Source organism: Megalobrama amblycephala, linkage group LG7 (assembly GCF_018812025.1).
Source record: "Megalobrama amblycephala isolate DHTTF-2021 linkage group LG7, ASM1881202v1, whole genome shotgun sequence".
Taxonomy (NCBI): domain Eukaryota; kingdom Metazoa; phylum Chordata; class Actinopteri; order Cypriniformes; family Xenocyprididae; genus Megalobrama; species Megalobrama amblycephala.
Genome location: NC_063050.1, coordinates 55,807,372 through 55,825,440, shown reverse-complemented (window position 1 = coordinate 55,825,440; position 18,069 = coordinate 55,807,372). Strand labels below are relative to the sequence as shown.

At 37.4% G+C, this 18,069-nt stretch overlaps 1 long non-coding RNA gene across 1 annotated transcript; it reads right to left on the bottom strand.

Moving 5' to 3' along the window:
* Nucleotides 1-4,614: 4,614 nt before the first annotated feature.
* On the bottom strand, nucleotides 4,615-5,575 carry LOC125272970. The gene is made up of 2 exons (XR_007185977.1): nucleotides 5,410-5,575; nucleotides 4,615-4,955 (listed from the first exon to the last, which is right to left on the bottom strand). It is a non-coding gene; the product is annotated as an uncharacterized LOC125272970 (long non-coding RNA).
* Between the last annotated feature and the right edge of the window lie 12,494 nt (nucleotides 5,576-18,069).

Below are 18,069 nucleotides of genomic sequence, written 5' to 3'. Positions count from 1 at the left end.
TTTTTATACCAGCCTTCAGGACAAAAACTACAACCATTAGTTTGTTTCGGAAATAATTACAGCTTTATGTAGTTTTTGCCTTCTGACTAACATTAAAACCTATTTATAGAACTGTAATTTTAAATCTAGACAGTTTTTTTTGTCATAAAACTCCCTCAGGGTTTTCCTACGAGTAATTTATGAATTTGCCAAAAGCAACTTAAGTTATTATTAAACAGACATTATCATTGTTAAACACAAACACAATAAATCTAAGCAGCATACACTGAAAGAGAAAATATATAAATATATATTTAAAAATAAATAAATAAAAATAATATAAATACTTACAAATAATAAATATCGAAAATATAAAGGCAAAATATAACAAATTCAATTAAACTTAAGGGCTATTTATATTGTAATATATATTGCAACAAAGTTTCTACATTTCCTGCGGTTCTCTCAAAGCTCTTCCAGTAACGTTTATAGAACGTCCGTTCAAAGTTATCTGATGTTTAATGATGTTCTCAAAACTTTAGCACAAAAATCGTTCATGGAATGTAGATTTCTGAATTGTTTCAGTTAGATGTTCATGTAACGTTTTTTAAATGTTGTTTCAGAACGTTCAGAGAACATTCAAAAGTAATGTTCCATTAATGTTTGCAGAATAATAAAATGGAATGTTCCCTTAACCAAGAAAAAACATTTTTAAAACTGGACGTTTCAGAGAACATTCAATAATGTTTTAATAACGTATTGGGAACGTTTGCAAAAGTTCTTTTGTTAGTAGGGTAAGGACCTCAATGATTGCGTATTTCATGATGTAAACTCAAAACCTTGAATGATTTTGAATGAAAAATGATTTTGCGAAGCTGTAAATAAGTGTACATTTTAGAAGAAAATACCATTTCAGTCTTTCTGCTTCAATGTGTTCCTTGCTGTTTCTTTGTAATTATTTGTTAAATTTACAAGCAATTTCTGAGTGAAAATTGATAGTAGCAGCTTCAACATTCAAAAATGTTAATCACAAAAAATCGAATCGTTGATCTTAGTTTAATGAGTAAAGTAAGGTCTACTTTACTCATTAGATCAACGATTCGATTTTTACTAACTTTAACCATGCTGTAAAAATGTATTACTCGCTGTCAAATGAGGGCTTGTTAAGTGTTGCTATAGTCATTGTGGTAAATGTTTACAAGGGTTTGCCATTTGCTTTTTTATGCATTGGGGACTTTCCCATGAGTTTAGCGTTCATTAACGTTCTCGTACAGGGGTCTTACTGAATCATTTCATGAATCACTCTGTCGTGAATCAGAAACCACAGTTTTCAGGTTACAAGAACAGCCCATTAACTACTAAACTGCCAGTCGTTTAGGGCATGGCTTGACGAAATCCAACCGCAACTGATATTGAGGTTTGACAACGGCTGAGATATCATCTAAATGCACATATGACTTTTGTTCTGATGAAGATGTGACGTTCAGGAGGATGTATGGTAACAGCTAACAGACGTCCTTATGACATTATTTGTACTTGATGAATGTTTTCATAATGTTCAGAGAAAACGTTCTTAGAACAACATTCTCGGAATGTCTTTATGATGTTATTAATATTTGCAGAATATTTGCAGTGTTATTAGTCTTTTATATATATATATAGCCTAGTGCTTTTCACAATACACATTGTTAAACCCTTTGCGGTCTTCGTTTGGGGACTACACTCATGGTCTTCGGGGTCTCTGGAGACCCCAAGCCACAAAAAAAACAATGTAATTTTACTCTGTTTATACAATACAAAATGGACATGCTCACACACACACACACACACACATGTGCACACACAAAAATAAAAAGTATTTATTTTATTATTTTTATTATAAAATTATTGAAAAAATGATTTTGTCTTGTACAAAAAATGCTAAACTTTGACAAATTAATTTTTATTGTTATAATTGTGATTTCATAATATTTAGATATGAACCCAACTGAAAAAAACTTGTGAAAAGATGTCTTTCAGTCATTCAAATAGCACATATTCTGGTAAAAATTATATATTTTTTACTTTTATAACGGCATTTTCCAAAAGATGGGCAAAAATCTTACACCAAACCATGTCAAATTATCCATGTTATCCCCATGAATTAAAGTTAGAAATCTGGGCCTTTTATAAAGTGAATTTTACATAAAAAGCTGCTTTTGCATAAAAACCTATTTAATTTTTTTTTTAATTATTTATTTATATAAATTTAAAAGATATCACGAATCCTCCAAAAACTGCACAAATGTGGAATAAAAACATTAATAAACAGAGAAAAATTACATTTGTTTTTAAAAAATATATTATATTGTTACAAAATTACATTTTGTTGCCTGGGGTCTCCAGAGAACTTTTTTTTTTTTTACACTAACATAAAAACCACATATCACACCAATTTTTTTATTTATTTGTAGATCTTAAAAGTGTTAACCACCGTACAAAGTCTCATGCCATTTGGACAAAGACAATATTTTTATTTTATATTTTTTATTTAGAATATTTTAATTTGAGCAAACATCATTTGCGGGTCAAAAAGACCCCCAAGACCATATGAGTTAAAGCAGCTTTACAAGAAAATCATGATGTTATAATGTTTATCATAATATCTTTCCTCCAGGTTCTTCAGTTTCCACCACAGCTCAAAGACATGAAACAAAGGGTTACTGACGATACTAAATTGTCAGTGTGTGAGCCCTGTGATGGACTGGCCATCTGTCCAAGGTGTTTCCTCCACTTGTGGACCGAGATGGTGGGGTAGACTCCAGCAACAGTGCAATCCTAGAGATGAAAAGTGGTGTGGAGAATGGATGGAAGAGTAGAAGCAATGTTCCCGGGGGAATTTTTACATATAACCAAGAAAAAATGTTCTTAATTTTAAAAAAAAAAAACTGGATGCTTTGAACGTTCAGAAAACATTCAGAAATAACATTTCAAAATGATAGAATGTTCCTCTAATGTTCACATAAACCAAGAAAAAATATTCTTAATACATAAAAAATTTGGACATTTGGAACATAAAAGAAAACATTCAGAAATAACGTTTTCATAACATTTTCAAAATTATACAGTGGAATGTTCCTTTAACATTCACATAAACCAAGAAAAAAACGTTCTTAGTAAATTAAAAAAACTGGATGTGTGGAACGTTTTCAGTTTTTCCTCAATCGATTTGAAACATTCTCAAAACACACCTGAACACTTTGTAATTGTCCTAAACAGTTTGCATGTCTTCATTCATTTCACACAAATTGCAAATCATGTGAATAATTTTCTCAAAACACTACGCACACAATTCTCAGATGTTTTCATAATAGTTCAAACATCCAACCAAAACTTTAATAAATCAGGAAAAAACGATCACAGCTTCTTTTATTGGCTTTACACAATTCACAAACATACCATTTGTCCAAACGCAACAAACAAAACTCTGGAATTTGTCATATTACCAAATGCACATGGTGTGTTTTCAATTAGCCCCAAACTGATATCTGCTTGATTAATAATACACACAACACAGGAAATTCAGTTTACGCATTAATCACAATTGCATTATGTAATAGGGAAAATAAGGGAAAGTATAAATAGAGCAAGAAAATATGCAAGGGAATGGGAAAATAAAGAGGTGTGCGTGTAAAGGTGGTGGTGTGGGTAGAGGAAGGTGTGTAATGAGAAGGAAAGGAAGAGTGGCACGGATAGAATGAGATCATATATGAGGAGAGAGGAGGGAGTAAAAAAGGAGGATGGGAGAAGAGCTGAGTATGGTGTAGTGGAAAGAGCAAGAGAAAGAGAAACTGTAAGAAGACATGGACATAGTGAAAGTGGACAGCAGGAGTGGATTTCAAATGAAATCAGAATTACCCTAATTCAGTGCTTCTTAATCCTGGACCCGAGGAGCCCTATCTGAGGGTATGGGGGATTTTGGATTCAGATTTTATAAGAAATTCAAGATAAAATACTGTGGCATGATGTTATGTTTGAATATACATATAAACAAATTTTATTAATATCTGTAGCTTTAAAGTTGTTGAGATAATTGAAAAACTGACAGGGTAATAATGTTAAACCTGATACTGTAATGCAACATCCAGAGGACCCAATAGATCATTGTGACAGAGACAAAAGGATTGTAGATATCTCTCAAATACCAAAACCTGTTGGTAAAACATTACTATAAATGTGTATTTTCATTAGTTTATTCATACATCCACAGCTGAAAGTGTTCTAAAATCAACAGACAATTGTAATGACAATGTTGTAATAAATGCATTATCGGAAAAAAAATGCAGTGTTTTATTTTGCAGTAAAGTTGAACTGTTTGGCTAAGGTCAGAGTGTGTTTAGATCACTGTGTTATCGGTTTTGAGAGCAGGTACATTACATTGGAGAAATGTGTCAAATCGATTGAGAAAAACTAAAAACATTTTCATAACTTAATGGTAATGTTAGCAAAACATTCAAAGAGCATATTAGAGCATGTAACACTACAATAGTAGTAGATCTGTTCATTCACAAAAAGAAAACTTCATTCATTCATATGCATAAAAACTCACATTCAGCCCATCCAACAAAGGAAACGAAAGTTAATGCAAAGGACAAATGGTTGCCAGGTTCCTTTTATTTGCTTTCAATTCGTACAGAAACTGCAAGAACGATTTGACTATACAGCGAACAGGTGACTTTAACTTTTAAGCTATTTGTGACTATTTCCTAATGGAGTCGCTTCTGCTGAAGCGTGAATGTGCAACCAACTCACAGACCGCATCAACACAACGCAGTGCCGTGCTTTATGATCCTCCGAGTGCTGGGTTTGGAGGTTTGGTCGCCAGCGCAGGACTAATGCTAACAGCATAGGTGTTCAGAAGCACAAAACCCCTATCACGATTAGCATTAATCCCGAGCTGGGACACGGAAACACGGCGTCGAGATCCGGACCAGAACCTGTTGAGAGGAAAAAGAACAATCAGATTGACCATAAATCACATTTATACTATATAAACACTTGAAAATACTGTCTGCCACATCAACTTGCAAATGATGCATCAGATATTATGGCACACAATAAATGGCAACTATCTCATTTTATCTAATGCAATGAGGGAAGAACTCTATTTAAATAGTGTGGTTTACATCTTCTTCTCCATTGCCCACACATCCACTTCAGAAAGGAGGTGATCTGTGACCTTTAAGTGCTAATGGTAACTCTGAGTCACATTTACATCCGTCTTTTTGCTCTTATTCCCTTCGTTTTTAACGTTTATCTGGATCCGTTGGTCTTAAACATCACTGGCTCATGCCGGTTAAATTTTTAAAGTCACAAACCCTGAACAGAGGAAGGAAACGTTGAAGCCGCAGCAGCATGTGGTTTTTCTTCAGAGCTCTGAAACACATTTACCTGTTTGACTTCCGTCCTCGTCGTGTTGATATATTCCTCCGTTAGATCTGCCGATCCTCTGGTTTACTCTCTCGACGTGTGGCTGGTTTTAGTCCTGAGCCTTTTTGCACGTGTCTTTGAGATATTCCATTCACTTCAAACGACGAGAGACTCTTCTCATCCACTTTCTCTCTCTGTCTCTTCTTTCTCTCTCTCTCAGAGGTTTATATACATCAGAATGTGACTCATACAAAATCCCCAACGGAAATTTAGAAGGGGAATCTATGCAATCTATGCAAATGAAACAGTCTTTAGTGTGAATTAAAATCAATAGTTCACTATTATAAACCCATATCTAGGAAATCAAAAGTGTTAGTGGGAAGTTGCCCCTTGTTTTATTATTAGTAAAACTGTGATTAGGGATTTTCTAAGACTGAGTTCTGTTGATATTTCTTCACAAACCACAAAAAATAATCAATAAGTTGTGCATATGATGACAGCAGTAACATTCAGCATAGTTTCAGGTGATGAAGATGACTTATGTGTTATCAATCACAAGAAACATCTTAGATTAAGGATTGTATGTTTGTATTTTTGTGTGTATGTATTCATTTTGTGCTTCATTAAGTTGTGACACACAACACTGGTTAATTTCCTCTTTATAATGTCTGTATATAGTATATATTTCACCCACCTGATCAATAATCATTGATGAAGATGAAGATGATGATGATTATGTCAGTTGGCATGAGTCAATCAGGGATTTTCACTCTTTGGATGAACCTGTTATTCACTATATGACTGTCTCACGCAATTTTTTACATTTATCCTCAGATGACCTGCTTGATCCACCTTTTAGCACGTGTAACTAATGTTCTCAGAACATTCTGTCAAGGTTCTCTCAAAGTTATGAACAAATGTTCTTCCAGTAACCGTAATAGAACGTTTATTCAAAGTTGTCTGGTCTTTTATAATGTTCTCAAAATGTTAGCAAAAAAACATAACTTTTTTTTTTGGTACATTTTAATGTTACACTCTAAAAACACTGTTTAACCCAAGGGCTGGGTAAATATACAAACCCGATTCCAAAAAAGTTGGGACACTGTACAAATTGTGAATAAAAACAGAATGCAATGATGTGGAAGTTTCAAATTTCCATATTTTATTCAGAATACAACATAGATGACATATCAAATGTTTAAACTGAGAAAATGTATCATTTTAAGGGAAAAATTAGTTGATTTTAAATTTCATGGCATCAACACATCTCAAAAAAGTTGGGACAAGGCCATGTTTACCACTGTGTGGCATCCCCTCTTCTTTATATAACAGTCTGCAAACGTCTGGGCACTGAGGAGACAAGTTGCTCAAGTTTAGGAATAGGAATGTTGTCCCATTCTTGTCTAATACAGGCTTCTAGTTGCTCAACTGTCTTAGGTCTTCTTTGTCGCATCTTCCTCTTTATGATGCGCCAAATGTTTTCTATGGGTGAAAGATTTGGACTGCAGGCTGGCCATTTCAGTACCCGGATCCTTCTTCTACGCAGCCATGATGTTGTCATTGATGCAGTATGTGGTCTGGCATTGTCATGTTGGAAAATGCAAGGTCTTCCCTGAAAGAGACGACATCTGGATGGGAGCATATGTTGTTCTAGAACTTGGATATACCTTTCAGCATTGATGGTGCCTTTCCAGATGTGTAAGCTGCCCATGCCACACGCACTCATGCAACCCCATACCATCAGAGATGCAGGCTTCTGAACTGAGCGCTGAAAACAACTTGGGTTGTCCTTGTCCTCTTTAGTCCGGATGACATGGCGTCCCAGTTTTCCAAAAGAACTTCAAATTTTGATTCGTCTGACCACAGAACAGTTTTCCACTTTGCCACGGTCCATTTTAAATGAGCCTTGGCCCAGAGAAAACGCCTGCGCTCTTTTTCTCTGAGAAACTCCTTTCTGATATTGCTCCACTATTTTTTGCCGCAGCATTGGGGGAATTGGTGATCCTCTGCCCATCTTGACTTCTGAGAGACACTGCCACTCTGAGAGGCTCTTTTTATACCCAATCATGTTGCCAATTGACCTAATAAGTTGCAAATTGGTCCTCCAGCTGTTCTTTACATGTACATTTTTCTTTACATGCACAACTTTTCTGGAGTGTGTAACTCTCATGAAATCCAAAATGAGCCAATATTTGGCATGACATTTCAAAATGTCTCACTTTCAACATTTGATATGTTATCTATATTCTATTATGAATAAAATATATGTTTATGAGATTTGTAAATTATCGCATTCCTTTTTTATTCACAATTTGTACAGTGTCCCAACTTTTTTGGAATCGGGTTTGTAGGACAGAACACATGTTGGGTTAATTTTACCCAGCAAATTGGGTTGTTTATTTAACCCAGCATAGTGGGTTGATTCATTTTTACTGTAATACTAGCTTATTTTTTTTTTACTTCATGCATGAATTAATGTCATTAACTTCAATCCTTTACACTTTTTTTTGAATACACAACCACTGGTTGATAATACCATTATTTTCAATCATATTTTGAAGTGTAGCATATTTTATATAGTTTCTGAATACATATTGCCTACATTTAAGCTTGTTTAACAAATATTATAAGTAAAAATTAAACATTTAGAAGTAATTCAAATGTAATGGACCAGTCTCTGTTGTCCTGTTTCCACCATAAAGGCGCTGGATCTCGTACCGGAGATGGCTCGCGTTCGGCGGGGGAACTGATAACTTCAGACCGCCACCTGCGTTTCACTCGTAGCTTAAAAATGCTGTGACTGACTCCATAACTTGTTCATAATCAATAAGTGTACAATCTGTATCTTTTTGAATAAATATCATAAAATTCTATTTAAAGCATCAGGCGTTTCCATCACACCATGTTACGTCTGACCCAGGATCTGGGCAATGCAAAAACTACCCAAACACTGGGTTGTTACGTCTGACCCAGGATCTGGGCAACGCAAAAACTACCCAAACACCGGGTTCTTACGTCTGACCCAGGATCTGGGCAACACAAAAACTACCCAAACACTGGGTTGTTACGTCTGACCCAGGATCTGGGCAACGCAAAAACTACCCAAACACTGGGCTGTTACGTCTGACCCAGGATCTGGGCAACGCAAAAACTACCCAAACACTGGGTTGTTACGTCTGACCCAGGATCTGGGCAACGCAAAAACTACCCAAACACTGGGCTGTTACGTCTGACCCAGGATCTGGGCAACGCAAAAACTACCCAAACACTGGGTTGTTACGTCTGACCCAGGATCTGGGCAACGCAAAATCTACCCAAACACTGGGTTGTTACGTCTGACCCAGGAGCTGGGTAACGCAAAAACTGCCCAAACACTGGGTTGTTACGTCTGACCCAGGATCTGGGCAACGCAAAAACTACCCAAACACTGGGCTGTTACGTCTGACCCAGGATCTGGGCAACGCAAAATCTACCCAAACACTGGGTTGTTACGTCTGACCCAGGAGCTGGGTAACACAAAAACTGCCCAAACACTGGGTTGTTACGTCTGACCCAGGATCTGGGCAACGCAAAAACTACCCAAACACTGGGTTGTTACGTCTGACCCAGGATCTGGGCAACGCAAAAACTACCCAAACACTGGGTTGTTACGTCTGACCCAGGATCTGGGTAACGCAAAAACTACCCAAACACTGGGTTGTTACGTCTGACCCAGGATCTGGGAAACACAAAATCTACCCAAACGCTGGGTTGTTATGTCTGACCCAGGATCTGGGTAACGCAAAAACTACCCAAACGCTGGGTTGTTACATCTGACCCAGGATCTGGGTAACGCAAAAACTACCAAAACACTGGGTTGTTACATCTGATTAATTGCATTCATTAATTGCTGTTCTAATGGATCAATTCAGAATTTCATATGGTAGCACATTTATTTTACTGGATCAATAACTTAATTTAACTTAAAAGTTATTTTCCTTCAGTAAATTTCACTTTGTATGTATTTTTTAAGCCATTTCATCATCTGTGAAGATGAATTATTACAACTGACAAAAGCTATCAAAAGTGCTCCAAGGAAGGAACAGTGGTGAACCGGCGACAGGGTCAGGCTCATTGATGCACGTGGGGAGCGAAGGCTGGCCCGTGTGATCCGATCCAACAGATGAGTGTTGCGTATGGAGCTACATAGCTGCAGACCAATCAGGGTGCCCATGCTGACCCCTGTCCAACGCCGAAAGAGCAAACAGTGGACACGTGAGCATCAGAAATGGGCCACGGAGCAATGGAAGAAGGTGGCCTGGTCTGATAAATTATGTGGATTGCCGGGTGCCTGTGCGTCGCTTACCTGGAGAACACATGGCACCAGGATTCACTATGGGAAGAAGGCAAGCCGGCGGAGACAGTGTGATGCTTTGGGCAATGTTCTGCTGGGAAACCTTGGGTCCTACCATTCATGTGGATGTTACTTTGACATGTACCACCTACCTAAGCATTGTTGCAGACCATGTACACCCTTTCATGGAAACGGTATTCCCTGGTGGCTGTGGCCTCTTTCAGCAGGATAATGCTCCTGACACAAAGCAAAAATGGTTCAGGAATGGTTTGAGGAGCACAACAATGAGTTTGAGGTGTTGACTTGGCCTCCAAATTCCCCAGATCTCAATCCAATCAAGCATCTGTGGGATGTGCTGAACAAACAAGTCTGATCCATGGAGGATCCACCTCGCAACTTACAGGACTTAAAGGATCCGCTGCTAACATCTTGGTGCAGATACCACAGCACACCTTCAGGGGTCTAGAGGAGTCCATGCCTCGACGGGTCAGGGCTGTTTTGGCAGCAAAAGGGGACCAACACAATATTAGGAAGATGGACATAATGTTATGCCTGATTGATGTATATAGTCATGCTCAAAGGTGTACATACTGTACCCTTGATTCTTAATACTGTGTGTGGTTACCTGGATGACCCATGACTATTTTTTTGTTTTGTGATGGTTGTTCATGAGTCCCTTGACCCTTGTTCTTCAGAAAAATCCTCCAGGTCCCACAATTTCTTCAGTTTTCCAGCATCTTTTGCATATTTGAACCCTTTCCAGCAGTGACTGAATAATTTTGAGATCCATCTTTTCACACTGAGGACAACTGAAGGACTCAAACACAACTATTAAAAAAGGTTCAAACATTCACTGATGCTCCAGAAGGAAACAAGATGCTTTAAGAACCAGTGGGTGCAGACTTTTTGAATTTGAAGATCAAGGTAAACTGTACTTAAAGAGTTAGTTCACCCAAAAATAAAATTTCTGTCATTAATTACTCACCCTCATGTTGTTCTACAAGACATTCGTTAATCTTTGGAACACAAATTAAGATATTGATGAAATCCGAAAGCTGTCTGACTCCTCACATGTCGTGCTGTTTATGTGAACATCCTCTGCCAATACTGAGCCGGCGTTCTGATGGAGAAACTGGACCTGCTGAACGTAAATAGCGTATTAAAATGAGCTGCAATTTCTGATTTCTGAAGTATAATGGGACACTGAAGACTAGAGTAATGATGCTGAAAATTCAGCTTTGATCACTAGATGTAAATTACATTTTACACTATATTCACACAGAAAACACTTTTTAAATTGTAATAATATCTCACAATATTACTGTTTTTACTGTATTTTTCATCAAATAAATGCAACCTTGATGAGCAGAAGAGAGTTCTTTCAACATAATTTAAAAAAAAAAATCTCAATACATTAAAATCTGTAACTATTCCAAACTTTTAACCCGGTAGTGTATAAAACCACATTGGAGATTTTGAATTTAAAATTTAAAGTTTAATTTCATAACATTTCTGTGACTAATGAAATGTAAATATAAGTAAAATGCATATTCATAATCATGTGATTCAACCATATTTTCTTCATCCATTTGGATCATTTCAAATCATGTTGGAGATCATGAGGTTTATTTCATAAAGCTCCAGTGCTGCTGAGAGACACATCAAATACTGACACATTCATGTTAATATTTCAGTTCAAAGATCACCAGTTGTTAATATCATTTGAAACAGGAAACATGTTATTTGTAAACATACATACAGAACATATTTGGACACTTAAAAGTGTATAAATGTCATGCACTAGATATAAAAAGTTGATACTGTTTGCAAGGTCACAAAAGTGTGCACATGCTTTCTTTCTTTGTGACACACTTGCTTTGTGACAAGTGTGACTCAAGTGTCCAATCTGTGTTTGTGTGTGAACTGACTGTGTGTCTTTCTGGGGACAGTTAGGACAGGTTGGGAAAATGAGTGGTTATTGTGGCTGATAAAATAGAGCACAGATTAAGAGACGCAGAGAGGGAGGGGACGTGGCGCAGAAAAAGGGGCCACCCCTAAACGCTGGAAATTCACAGCCTACACTGCTCGCCATTGATGTGGTTAGAAAAAAAAACCTTCCAGTACGCAGGATGAAGATTCTTCCCAAAGGTTATCACAGCTCAACATGGACTACGAGTCAAAGTCGAGTCTTCTGTAAGAATGATGATAGGAAGAAAACTAAATAAAGCAAAGGACTCTTACACTGCGCTTGTAAACACTATTCTGAGTATTCAAGAACAACATGCACATTTCTGGTGAGTAATTCTTCACCCCCATCCAGATGTTCAACCATGAGAAATAAACAATTATGTCACTTCCCTTTTCACTGCAGCTCAAACCGCATGACAGACACGTTAATAAATAGTTTTCATTCAGAGATGAGATCAGTGTGACAGGTGGACGAGACACTGAGAAGCTTGATCAGTAATAATCAAACGGCCAGGTAAGCGTGTGTTTATGTGAGTGGGTGGCGGTAATTCCCAAGGTTTCTACTGCAGGTCACACTCTGATATTTCTACTGAGTCTTCTGAACGCACATTAATATCTGATCCAAGTTTATTTACATTTACATTCACACATAGGATCAAAAGTTTGGAATACTTTGGTTTGTTTTTGAAACATCTCTTCTGCTCACCAAAGCTGCATTTATTTGATCAAAAATCCAGTAAAAACAGTGAAATATTACATTTTAAAATATTTGTTTTCTATTTGAATATATAGTAAAATTTAATTTATTCCTGTGATCAAAGCTGGATTTTCAGCATCATTACTCCAGTCTTCAGTGTCACATGATCCTTCAGAAATCATTCTGATATGATGATTTGATGCTCAAGAAACATTTATGATTATTTTCAATGTTGGTGTTCAGATGTTACAAAAGACTTTTAATAAACACTTCTTTTGAACTTGCTATTCATCAAAGAATCCTGAAAAATAAAATGCATCATGGTTTCCACAAAAATATGAAGCTGTTTATGCATTCAATTTATGCATTCCCTGGGAATCAAACACATGACCATGAGCTATAGGAAGGCTTCACTTATTCACTTTGGAGCAAAAATATTTTTCCTTTGTTTTGGTAGCATATTTAAAGGGTCGGTTCACCCAAGAATGAAAATTCTGTCATTTATTACTCACCCCCATGCCGTTCCACACCTGTAAGACCTTCATTCATCTTCAGAACACAAATTAAGATATTTTTGATGAAATCCCATTGGCTCAGTGAGGCCTGCATAGCCAGCAATGACATTTCCTCTCTCAAGATCCATTAATGTACTAAAAACATATTTAAATCAGTTCATGTGAGTACAGTGGTTCAATATTAATATTATAAAGCAACGAGAATATTTTTGGTGCGGCAAAAAAACAAAATAACGACTTATATAGTGATGGCCGATTTCAAAACACTGCTTCAGGAAGATTCGGAGCACAAATGAATCAGCGGATGGAATCATGATTCGGATCGCGTGTCAAACCGCCAAACTGCTGAAATCACGTGACTTTGGCGCTCCGAATCATGATTCGATACGCTGATTCATTTGTGCTCCGAATCTTCCTGAAGCAGTGTTTTGAAATCGGCCATCACTATATAAGTCGTTATTTTGTTTTTTTGGCACACCAAAAATCTTCTCGTTGCTTTATAATATTAATATTGGATCATTGTACTCACATGAACTAATTTAAATATGTTTTTAGTACATTAATGGATCTTGAGAGAGGAAATGTCATTGCTGGCTATGCAGGCCTCAGTGAGCCATCGGATTTCATCAAAAATATCTTAATTTGTGTTCCGAAGATCAACGAAGGTCTTACTGGTGTGGAACGACATGAGGGTGAGTAATTAATGACAGATTTTTCATTTTTGGCTGAACTAACACTTTAATATCAGCAGCTGTGTGTTCTTGTGGACACAGAGAGTTGAAAAATGTCCAACTTTGAGTAAAACGCAGTGCTCATCACTGTCACTTTAGCCAGCCATCCAATCACGGTGCAGAAGGGGCAGGACTAATATGACACATGCGGCCGCGATATGCCGAGCACTATTAAAAAAATAAATTATAGCTTTACAATTTTTTTTTTTTTTAAATGAGCTATAATGCTCATTTAGGTAAGAAGAATGTAAAATCAGTTTGCTGTTAATGAGCGTGATGGGCATCCTTTCTGTTTGCTCTGTAGTAAAGCAGCTTACTTGACATTTGCAAAAGCTACAGTTTCATAAGACTGAACTGTGAATTTGATGTGTTTGTTTGATGTACTTGTATTTTAAAATCAATAAAAATGACTGCATAAGCGCACCCGCGGCTGGAATGAGCCCAACTCTGTGCGCGCTCATGGATCCGATGCTGCGCGAGGGATTGCGACGTGACAGAATGCTTGATATCGTCAGAGATTGTAATTACAATGCGCTCAATGTTGTTTGCAAAAAGAGCTGAGTAACATTTGCTTATTAAGGCGTTTGGTTATTTGGTTAATACCATAACATTAAATCTGATTGGTTTGCATTGGTGACGTCATATGTAAATTAAATGTGCAGCAGGAACCAATGAGCTCGATGCTCAACCTTCAAATACTTTTGCTATAGCAGTTGCAGCGCTTTCAGAAACCCTCCACCTTCCCCAGCGCCACCTGTATAGATCTGCTATGGGTAATTCATGTACGTTATATTGTACAGCAGCAGCATGTCTTGCTTGCTCACAGCATTGCGTTGTGTAGTAAGTCCCGTATTTGCTCTGCAGCAGCAGTAACAGCAGCAATAGCAGCAGCACCACTACATTCATTGTATATTTTATAATATTTATTCGGCATTTGTTTTTTTTTTATGTCATTTACATCATATATTTGATAGTTAAGTATACATTATTGTATTTTAAATGGTAGAAAAACCTGTTTCTGAGCTCAAAATAAAGCACTTTCCCTCTGTACATGACTGTGGGGACGAGCACTTCTGTGCCACTTGGAATTTTTATAATTAATTAAAAGACAAATATTGCCACATTGATGGCTCAAGAAGGCTTACTTGTTCAAATAACAAATTGTTTCATATTAAAATATAAAAAAATTGTAATCCTAAAGTGTTTTTCAAGTGTAATATTTCTGTAAAGTCTAGGGACAGAAAAGTGGACGTTTCTGTAGAATGACCCATGTATTGTAGTGGCAAGTCCCGTATTTGCCCTGCAGCAGCAATAACAGCAGCAATAGCAGCAGCAATAATCAGCAACAGCAGCAGCAGCAATAAAAGCAGCAGCAATAATCAACAGCAACAACAATTAATCAACAGAAGCAGCAGCAGCAACAACAATCTACCACAGCAGCAGCAGCAGCAGCAGCAACAATTATCAACAGAAGCAGCAGCAACAACAATCTACAGCAGCAGCAGCAATAAAACGGCAGCAGCAGGAATAACAGCATAAGCAATAACCAACAGCAGCAGCAACAACAATCTACAACAGCAGCAGCAGAAGCAGCAGCAGCAATAATCAACAGCAGCAGCAACAACAATCTACAGCAGCAGCAGCAGCAGCAGCAATAAAACAGCAGCAGCAACAACAATAATCAACAGAAGCCGCAGCAATAACAACATCAGCAGCAATAACAGCAGCAGCAACAGTAACAGAAGCAGCAGCTATAATTTAAAGTAGCAGCAGCAATAATCAACAGCAGCAGCAGCAGGAATAACAGCATAAGCAATAATCTACAGCAGCAGCAATAACCAACAGCAGCAGCAACAACAATCTACCACAGCAGCAGCAGCAATAATTATCAACAGAAGCAGCAGCAGCAGCAGCAATAAAACGGCAGCAGCAACAACAATAATCAACAGAAGCCGCAGCAATAACAATCAACAGAAGCCGCAGTAATAACAACATCAGCAGCAATAACAGCAGCAGCAACAGCAGCAGCAACAGTAACAGAAGCAGCAGCTATAATCTAAAGTAGCAGCAGCAATAATCAACAGCAGCAGCAACAACAATCTACAGCAGCAGTAATAACAACAGCAGCAGCAATAACCAACCGCAGAAGCAGCAGCAGGAATAACAGCATAAGCAATAATCTACAGCAGCAGCAACCCTTTGTTTACACTGCACACGTCTGCGGGGTGTTACGGCTCTGGCGAGGTTTTGTTCCGTCCTCTATGCGGTGTCAACTCACACCAGAAGCATTTCAGAAGCGAAGTGGCTGGATTCGCGGGACCACTAGATTTACCTGTCTGACGTTGTTTGTTTTCCTTGATTTTTCATGTTTTTAATGGTTAAATGGTTATATTTTGTCCGGTTTTATTGTGTTTATTGCAACTGCTAAAAAAAAAAAAAAAAAAAAAAAAAAAGAGCCAGAGCAAATACTTTACATTGTATCAACTTTTTTTATTATTTAGAAACAAACTATCTGAGAAATCAGATACTACTAACACTTCCGTGGATATTTTGTATCATAGCAACCAATGCTTTTTGGTGGACACACGGTCAAAGAGTTTATGAAATTTACACATGCTTCAGTGTTCACTAAAGAGTTAATGTAGAGCATCCTGTCTCGATGATCTAAATTTACTGAAACATAGAGGAGTGGGCGAGAGAGAGACGGGAGAGTGAGCGAGAGTTAGGGGAAAATGCATCATATTGCATGTGCTGACTTCATACATGCTTGACATTTAAAGATCACAGAAAGTTTCTTGTAAAACGCTTTCGTCACAGCTGCGATACTCATTTTATCATTTAGAGGAACGACAGCTGTGAGAATTGGGTTGTTTCTCTTTTTATTTAGTTTTAAATATAGTATACATGCCAAATAAAGAGAGTTGGACATCCCCTAAACTGTACTTTAATAATTACGTCAACTTTTTTTGTGAGTAAAATCAGCAAAAGCAACTGTAACATCACTAATGATAAATGAACTGACATGAACGCGTGAATCATGACGTAAAGGGAAAAAAAGTCAAGACAGGGTTATTTGTTCCTCTTTTAACGTGGGATAAAAGCATCTGCTAAATGCATGAATGATTATGGCACAACTCCAGCATAATCTTCCCTAATCAGTGAAAGTTCATTAGCATCTCACATTTAAGACTGTGTTGGTTCTGGAAAGTCCAGGGTGCAAACCACACTGTGGGCAAGGCGTGAGCATGAGGTGATGGGTTCTCATTTATTCTTGTCATGAGGAACTCAATTAGCATAAAAGGTGGCTCGAATTAGGTTGAAATCAAACTTTCACTGGCGAGGGAAGTACAGATGCTGCAACGTGTGCTTGTTTTCACTTTTGCTATGATATTGGAGTATGAAGGGGGAATGTTTTTGAGTCAAACTGAGACGTGGCATGGATCCCCGATACTACATGATACAGATGAGATCATTCCAAGAGCGCTGATGTCTAGACTTACAAATAAATCATGACATTTTGACAGTAAAATTAAAGTCACCTTGAACTCAAAACTGACTTCTTTTTTTTTTTTGCATGGAATATTGCAGTATTTATCATAAATAATCCCTACGTGCACATTATTATTGTGTCAAATTCATATTCTTGAATCAGAATATCTTCTCCTCCCTCTTGCAGCATCTCTTCTCTGGTGACAAGGGCGGGGCAACCTGTCACTCATATGAGATCCACCAATAGCAAACCACAACCATCCAATCAATTCCCCTCAGACAAAATCAAGCCCCGCCCCGCCCTACACTCGTTCTTGTCCCAGAAGCCGTTTTACTCATATATACGGCACAATAGTGAAGAAATGACTTGTGCAACTTCCCTTTCATGCTTACATGAAAATGAGCAGCTGCTACAGAAACCACCTAGATGCACTATTTTCTGACCAAGCCAGATCTTTAAGATAACCTTTATCATTATCATGTCCCTGTCACTAGAGAATAATGGCGCAACAGCTCTAAATCTAAGACTCTTGGGATTGAAGGGTCTGTTAGTTCAATATGAAAGTATGTTTCAAAAAGCAAATTATCTGATTGGACTTATATAACACACCTATCAGGACCATTCAAAGACATTATTTAAAATGTTTAGTTCAGAATGTTTTTTTTGTAGCAAAATGTGTTATATAGCAGTTATAAACAACACAATACAAGACACAGCATTGAACTGCTAATACTAAACTAACCGGGACTAACAAGGACATCGTTAACATTGTTAACTCAGCACTATCTATAGATTTAAGCCTCCTGAAATAAGCCAACAGATTGAGGACAAATGTTTGAATACTTGCCAAGAAACAACACAAAATGAGATACAGTGATTAGCTGTCATAATTTAACTTTCCATGGACACTTCTAGTGTTTTAAACTAAAACATACAGTAGTGTCAAA